Below are 8800 nucleotides of genomic sequence, written 5' to 3' on the forward strand. Positions count from 1 at the left end.
AGAAAGTAACATGCTATTACAACGGAGTAAAGGAATGTGAACATATAGGGAAATATTGGTGTGCAGTGAAAATTAGTAGAAGCAAGCAGGGCATCTATCTTGAGATTGACAAGTACAGGGATTGGGTAAAATATTAAAGTAATATATACATTTTAGTAGTTTCCGGTAAAATCTATGCTTTAATTAAAAGAAAGTGGTAGAAGAAGATAATAACCAGCTAACATTTATTGAACACTCAAAATATACCAGACACTATTATAAGTCGTTTTCTTGCTTTGCTTCATCTAAATTTAAAAAAAAAAACAATTCTGAAAGATAGAAACTAATGTTCTGCCTGTTTTACAAATAAAGAAATTGAGGTTAATGACAGGTTAAATGTGGAATAGCAAAAAGTGAACTAGAGTGATGTAAAGGAGCTACAGGCATTCTTAGTTGACCAGGGGCATACAGTGTGAATACTAACAGCCCTACATGTGTTGGTAGCCCTTGAAGTCATCACCTTGCTTTATAGTGAAACAAAGTAATTAATGTTAATGATAAAGATGTTGAAAAAGATATTGAAAAAGTGGATGTATGTTCAGTAAACTCTGACAGTATATGTGAAATACTTTAAATGGTGTTTATCCAACATAATTATTCTAAAAAAGTGTTGCTATTTATAAATAAGTTAAAACAAGACAAGCATACACAAGTAAAACTCTCTTATCTGTCATTATCCAAAATGACCTATTAAGCATAGGCTCTAAATAGTTGAGACTGGAAGTACACGTGGTCCAGATACAGACACACACATACACACACACACACACCCCATTATGAGAACTGAAATTGAGAGTAAATCTTTAGAAAAATTTATAGCAATCCAAAAATTAAATGTGTGGACTTGAATTGTGTATGTGTGTGTCTGTGTGTGAGAGAGAGAGAGAGAGAGAGAGAGAGAGAGAGAAACTAATAAGTGGAGAATTAAGAATACAAAATGAAGTTATTCATTTCCAGATTTCTTATACAAAGACAGTTATGGAAATGTTTGTTCACAAGAGAATGGGATGTCAAAACATACAACAGGTGTACTGTCAGAGAAGTGGATAGGTGTGTAGGATAAGGCATAGGGATAAACAGAACTGAATTCAATGTAATTAAAAACATGGAAAGGAGAGAGTAAGGAGAGTGGATAAAGTCTTCTGTGGAAATTCTGATGTAATGGGAAGAATGGCATTGGAGTCAGGCAGATTCCTGAATTGGAGTCTCAGTGTGGCATTTACTAAATGTGTACTAGTAAACATAGAGAATGTATAAATTATCCCAGTGAGAACTATTGTGCAGAAGGTCTATAGGCTACTAATTCTAGAACTCATTACTATGACTAACTGTAGAAACACTTCCTATTTTGGAATCAGCAACATTAATTTAAGTTATATCTTTCACGTCCTCTCTACAACATTCACACCCTTAATTTTTAAATCCTATGCCAGAATTTGCAACACACATGCAGGCAGTGGGCATCTCTGTATATATAGTATTATATGAGGGCTATGGGAAAATACATTATTCCTCAAATTTCCTAGCAGCTATTAGTCTGTCACAATAGGTGACATTTCCCACTCCTTCATTTGGACTAGTATCTAAATCTGAAGGTCTAGAGAATGACAAATTAAGTATCATTTTTGCTCATCAGCAACTTCCTGGTGAGTTATCAATTTTCTAGCCAAGAGGCTGAGGCAGAGGACTTTAAAGTTTTAGTGAGAGGTGTGTAAAATACATCAAGAAAAAATACAGAGTACTCAGGTGAAAGAATGGGAAGTTCGGATTCAGACAGACGTGTCATACTACCCAGTTTGTCGAAAGGGCCAATTACATTCCTCAACTTTATCATCTATCAGTTTTTTCTCTTTTAAATCTCACCACAATTCCTTCCAAAGAAAAGTTTGATGTTTGTAATGGCTGCTTTCCTGAATAAACCTGCTCTACTCTGAAACAGGCATTCTCAAAGAATACACTGTAAAAAATGTAAAGGGAGAAGGGCTAATATCAAAATAGAAGACACTAAAACTATTTGGAAGGTGATACATAAAGGATTTTGCTGAACATTTCTTCTCTTTTATCAGTCTAAATCCTACAAAAATACTCCACCATTTATTTCTAAATTATGCTTCCAATTTTTAATGATTCTCATGGGAACATAGTGTTTACTTCTAGAAAAAGGAGTTGCATTTAAGTCAAAACTGACTACTCTCAGTATTTCTTGCTCACCAAGGAAACAGCTTGATATGTGTAATAACTTAAGGAAGTTTGAAAGTGTGTGCCTAGGAACAGTGGATTCTCTAGAATTTCAATAATTGTCTTTTGTCTATCTTCAAGAGCTGACTTCAGAACAAAGCTGCTATTATTATACTATCTGATTTCAAAATACGCTGCAAAGCTATAGTAATCAAAACAGCATGATACTGCGTAAAAACAGACTTAAAGACCAACACAGGGCCTATGGCCCAAGTCCTTGAGCCCCTGCACTCGTGTGGGAAACCCGGACTAAGCTCCTATCTCCTGGCTTCTGATCCGCCTAGCTCCAGCTGTTGCAGTCATCTGGGGAGTGAACCAGCAGTTGGAAGAACTCTGTCTCTGCCTCTGCCTCTCTGTAACTCTGCCTTTCAAACAAATAAATAAATCTTTTTAAAAAAATCTTTAAAAAAGATTTATTTATTTATTTATTTGTTTATGATTATTTATTTATTTGAAAAGCAGAGTTACACAGAGAGGGAAGGAGAGGCAGAGAGAGAGAGAGGTCTTCCATCCGCTGGATGGAAGTGGAGCAGCCAGGACTTGAACCAGTGTCCACATGGGATGCCAGCTCTGCAGGTGGCAGCTTTATCCACTATGTCACAGTGCCGGCCCCCCAAATCTTTAAAGAAAAAGACCAATGCAGCAAAAGAGCAATAAGTTCAAGACATTTATTGTACAATGTGGTGACTGTAGGTATATTCTTGAAAACTGCTAAGAGGCTTATAGATATTCTTACCATGAAGAAAACGTTAAGTAATGATACCCATGTAAGGTGATATGTAATTGCTTGACTTAATGACTTAATGCACATATATATCAATATATGTTGTACATTGTAAATATTACATTTATATTCATCATTTATATTTTAAATGTTAATTAAATTAAAATTTAAATCTTAAATTAAAAAAAAATGTGACTTCACTTACTTCGTGACTTACAAAATAATGATTAGTCTTCTTTAAATATGATGTTTCAAAAAGCATTGACATGTGTATTGATTGTGAATGGACAAATTTAAAATCTTTCATCACACTATAATTGTACCTTAGATGGATTTCAAATAGGAATTAAACTATACTTATTTAGATAACTTTCAAAATTCCTGCATCTGCATTGGGGAAAATACTAGAAGCCTCATATCCACTTGCTTTTGGCATTAATGAATCATATCATGCTTCAGATTATCTAAATTATTTCTCTGGTCTGAATTTCTCTGATTTTTCCCTAAGAAATTCACCACTCTGATTCTTTCCATATCACTTAATTGCTTTGAACAATTCATTTAATATTTCTAAGCCTTAATTGTTTCATCTCCAAAATGGGATCAATAACACCTGAGGGGCTATTTTGAGAACAAAATGAGATAACTTATGTCAAATTGTTTTGTATAGTAAATAAAAAGCAAGTTGTTAGTTCATGCAAATAGTACAGAGGTAAATAATAAAATATTTTTTACTTTTTTTTAAACTGGTTGCCCACTCTTTCTTAACAACATTTTAAGTGGGGTGAGGAGCACGGGGGAACTTTGTCTTTCATGTCAAAAGACAAGGAAGGCAGAGTGGCCTCCAGTATTTTCTCTGTCTTTGTACAAAAGGCAACTGAACTCTAGGGACATTTAGAAAGGAGTACTCAATACTGAGTCTTCTCCCTCATGCACAAGACGCTAATGAGCCTCATTAGGGAAGAGAGACAAACACACAGATAAGAGCAGATTGCTCATCATGGACTGGTTTTTTTTAATACTGACCACCTGTTCTATGGTTTTTGTAATAATTTAACAATTTGTAGTACCAGTGCTTGGCAGAAAAATACTGGTCTTCCTAGAAGGCTTGACAGTTTAACCGGCTGCTGTGCAGCAATAGGACAGCCTAAATTACAATGCCATTTCAATTTTCTATTGAGAAGAAGGATGCGGTGGAAGAAGTGGTGGAAAAGCTAGAAACAAGTGTAGTGGCTAGAAACTCATCACCTGTTTAATCACGACTATGCCTTTGCTCCAAGGTCCTCATAGTATCATGCCTGAGTTCACATCAGAGGCACAGTTAATGTGAAAGATAAGACTGACATACATTCTCAAGTATTCCAAGGCTATTTTGAACTGGAACAGTAGATACCCTATATTGTTCTCAAATTTAGAAGTAAGAAAAATATAATGAAAAACAAAATAAAAGTACATATACACTTGATGATGTACTGTTCATTAATCTCTCTCTCTTTCTCTCTCTCTCCACCAAAGGCATTAAGTCACCCTCGAGCCTAATTTTGCTACTGAGTCAAATCTGTATTTTTGGCCTCAGGACAGTCAGATATACTACCCTATACCAGTTTTTAGAATCTTATAATTTTATTGCCTACAGAGGAGATTCCAGAGATAAAGTTTGGAAAGAATAAAGCTGAAGGCTCTTGAGTTACATATATAAAAGATTGTCATAGTCTTATATTTACCATTGTGCCCACAATTTAAGTCAATGTGTAAGAATATTATAAAAACCATGTGGCCGGCGCCGCGGCTCACTAGGCTAATCCTCCGTCTTGTGGTGCCGGCACACCGGGTTCTAGTCCCAGTCGGGGCGCCGGATTCTGTCCCGGTTGCCCCTCTTCCAGGCCAGCTCTCTGCTGTGGCCTGGGAGTGCAGTGGAGGATGGCCCAAGTGCTTGGGCCCTGCACCCCATGGGAGACCAGGATAAGTACCTGGCTCCTGCCATCGGATCAGCGCAGTGCGCTGGCCGCAGCGCGCTGGCCGTGGCGGCCATTGGAGGGTGAACCAACGGCAAAAGGAAGACCTTTCTCTCTCTCTCTCTCACTGTCCACTCTGCCTGTCAAGAAAAAAAAAAGAATATTTTAGTGTGGTGTACATTGTGATTTAATGCTATAACTAGTATTCAAACAGTATTTTTCACTTTATGTTTCTGTGTGGGAGCAAACTGTTGAAATCTTTACTTAATGTATGCTAAACTGATCTTCTGTATATAAAGAGAATCGAAAATGAATCTTGATGTGAATGGAAGGGGAGAGGGAGTGCGAAAGGGGAGGGTTGTGGGTGGGAGGGATGTTATGGGGGGGGGAAGCCATTGTAATCCATAAGCTGTACTTTGGAAATTTATATTCATTAAATAAAAGTTAAAAAAAATTAAAAAAAAAAAAACCATGGACTTCACCATGCTATAAGAACACAAAACAACTAGCTGATTTAATGAAAAGAAAGTTGAATCACGAAAAGACTGTATGATGAGAACACTAATTATTTTTTGAAAGATTTTTTTTATTTATTTGAAGGACAGAGCTATAGAGAGAGGTAGAGACAGAGAGAGAGGTCTTCCATCCACTGGTTCACTCCCAAATTGGCCGCAATGGGTGGAGCTGCGCCGATCCGAAACCAGGAGCCAGGAGCCTCCTCCAGGTCTCCCACAGGGGTGCAGGTGCTCAAGGACTTGGGCCATATTCTACTGCTATCCAAGACCATAGCAGAGAGCTGGATTGGAGGAGGAGCAGCCGGGACTAGAACCAGCACCCATATGGGATGCCCTTGCTTCATGCCAGGGTGTTAACCCACTGTGCCACAGCGCCGGCCTTGGGAAGGCTAATTAAATCCCCTAACATCACTGATATCTCTGTTCCCTCTCAAACTATTCCTCATTTATAAGCTAGTTTGAAATCAGGGAATTAAATGCTAAGGAAAACCAAATGTAATTCTCCTAAACAAGGATCAATGCAGCCCAGTTAGTCACTTTATCAACATAATTTATTTGTTTTATTTGGATTTCTGTCTCTTGATCACCTGTTAGGAAACGGAACTCAAGAAATAATACTAATGAAAACTAAATTTCATTTGTGAGACAAATGTTAATATATGAACAGTCATTTTGGAACATGATTTCTCTCCCAGTTGCTCTGCAGATAATCATTAGGATCAAACAACACCAACTTGGAATAGCTGGCTTTACATGAAGTTATTGCCCCTTGAGGCACAGTGAAAGCATAGTCCATTTTATTTTTAAAACTTAAACTTGTAACCATGTTTAACCCAGCAAATATGTTAGTGGTATAAATTTTATGATAAAAATCATTTTGATCTCTAACTGGAAAATCCTATTGTCTTTCATTAAATATACTTTATAACACAGAACAGCATTATTCATCCACCCTAGGAAGTTTGGAGATTCTTTGAGACAATGTTTTCAGTGTTGTATGATTGCATGTATTTTATCTTTATTTTCAAATTAAGCTACGGTTGTAAAGGCAATTTAAAAAAACAACTGAATATATTTCAAAGGTTCTAATCTCAAACTCCACGCTTAATATACAATTCCTGAGTAACCTTGTGTAAGTCACTGAACCTCTCTGTACCAGTGAATGTCCCCACCTACAAAAATAGGGAGTTTAATTTATCTGCTTCCTGTGTATAACATTCTATGATGTTTGCCTCATTTTAAGGCCAAATAAGGTTAACAGGGAAGCTAAAAAAATCATTTTTACCTTGGAACCTCACCACAACCAACAAGGGGAAATGGTTATATTATTTTTCTAATGGAATTGTAGAATAGGTGTGTTACAAGATATCTAGTGAATACTTTTCTGGCAGATTTCCTCCCCTTTTCCTTGCTTCCTTTTGTTATATGACACTATGATAAAAAGACACCATGATGTCTCTTCTTGGGAAGTTATTTCTCAGAGTGCCTTTATTTTTATGTCTGCTTCTATATAATTACAAGGCAGTCAACTTCCTTGTCTCCAATAAAGCCCTTTTATTGTTAACATTAGCCCTCACCATTGCTACTGCAGCAATAATAAAATCAATAAGAAAATAATAACAATTAAAATCTTTAAAGACTTTGCATACTTTATCTTATTTAATTCACACAAAATCTCTGTATGTTTATTTACCCCTACTTTGCTGTTTGGGAAACTGATACTTAGTGAAACTACTTTCAAAAAACAATATATGCAGAGGTAGCATTCAAACTAAGAGTCAAAAGCCTTCACATTTAGATACTGTGCCATATTGAACACCTACTGCTATGCCGAGCACTGCTCTAGGCACTAAGATGGTAGGTGATAAGGAAAGCATTAGAAAGAAACTATGACCCTTGTGATCAAAGAATGTGGGACGTACATACCCAGAGAGGGAACCTGTGTGTAATATTATGGGATGAAAATAGATTAAAATTTTGAGGGAAGAATGCCATGGTAGTGGCTTTCTAAAAGAAAACACTTAAATCAATTTTATCAGCATCATGCCATCACAAAGCAATAAGAAAAGTAGGGACCATTCAAAAAATCTCTATGATACAATTATTCTAGATAATTGGAAAAAATAAGGTTGTAACATCATTCATATATAATATCAAAATTCACTGAAAATGCATAAAAGAGTTAATTTTTTTAAAAAAAATCAAGAAATAGAAGTAAACAGTTGAATGTCAACACAGGTGAGGACTATTTAAGAAGACAATGTGATGACAATTTTTAAAAAAATCTTTCAGATGTCAAAATGACATTACTAAAAGTCAAAGGTTGAACTGATAACATATTTTCAATAATATAATCAAATAATATCATTATGTAAATGTTCTAACACCAATTAGAAAAATGTGTGGAACTAAAATTAAAAAAAAGAAATACAGAAACCAATAAATAAACAAAGCAACTAAAGCTTAGTACCAAAGTTACTAGCATTAAAACAGCAAAATAGTGGTGACTTTTCTTTGTTTTTTTTTTTAATTGACCTGCACCATGTACACATGTGTACAATAAAGCCACATGAAGTAAGACATAAAATAATGTTTCCATACACTCCTGGTAAGAGTATTAAGTAGTATCCTAGAAAGCGATTTGGCAACATATAAGTATCCTTAAAATTATTCACACTCACAGACCCAATTTTCTAACTTTTGAAAAATTATCAGATATGGGCAAAGATTTGGGATACAATGTCACTTCAAAAAGTTCATGGGAAGTGGAATTAAGCAATGGCTTCAGTTTAGTGCAAAAAAAAATTGAAGTCCATGCACACAATGGATCTTCAAAAATTTCATGGAAAATTTATATAATGAAAAAAACTATACATTAATTTCAGGAAATTTGTATTAAAGCCAACATAGCTTTTAATTCCATTTTCCCATAAAATTTTGAAGCACTTTCATATAACTGTGTTTATAAATATACAAAATCAATTAAATGTATTAAGGAATATACCAAAGGTTAATAGTTATTGCCATCTCTGGAGAGATGAGTTTTGACTTCTTCATATATGTCCAAAATTTTTAATGAATGAATATGTATGTTAATTACTTAGATTTAATAATTCTACAATGTATACTTCAAATCACTATTCTGTACATAATAAATAGATAAACTGTTGTCTGTCAGTTAAAAATACTTTTAAAAATTCATTATTCTGGAAAAAGGTCCTTCAATTTGGAATCAGAACGACCAAGCCACAGGCATCAGGCAACTATTTCAGATACATCAAATGCAGGCACAATGCTCGTTCCTCAACAGCCAAGACCATTTAAACTGC

The sequence above is a fragment of the Oryctolagus cuniculus genome, chromosome X, assembly GCF_964237555.1.
Source record: "Oryctolagus cuniculus chromosome X, mOryCun1.1, whole genome shotgun sequence".
Classification (NCBI taxonomy): Eukaryota; Metazoa; Chordata; class Mammalia; order Lagomorpha; family Leporidae; genus Oryctolagus; species Oryctolagus cuniculus.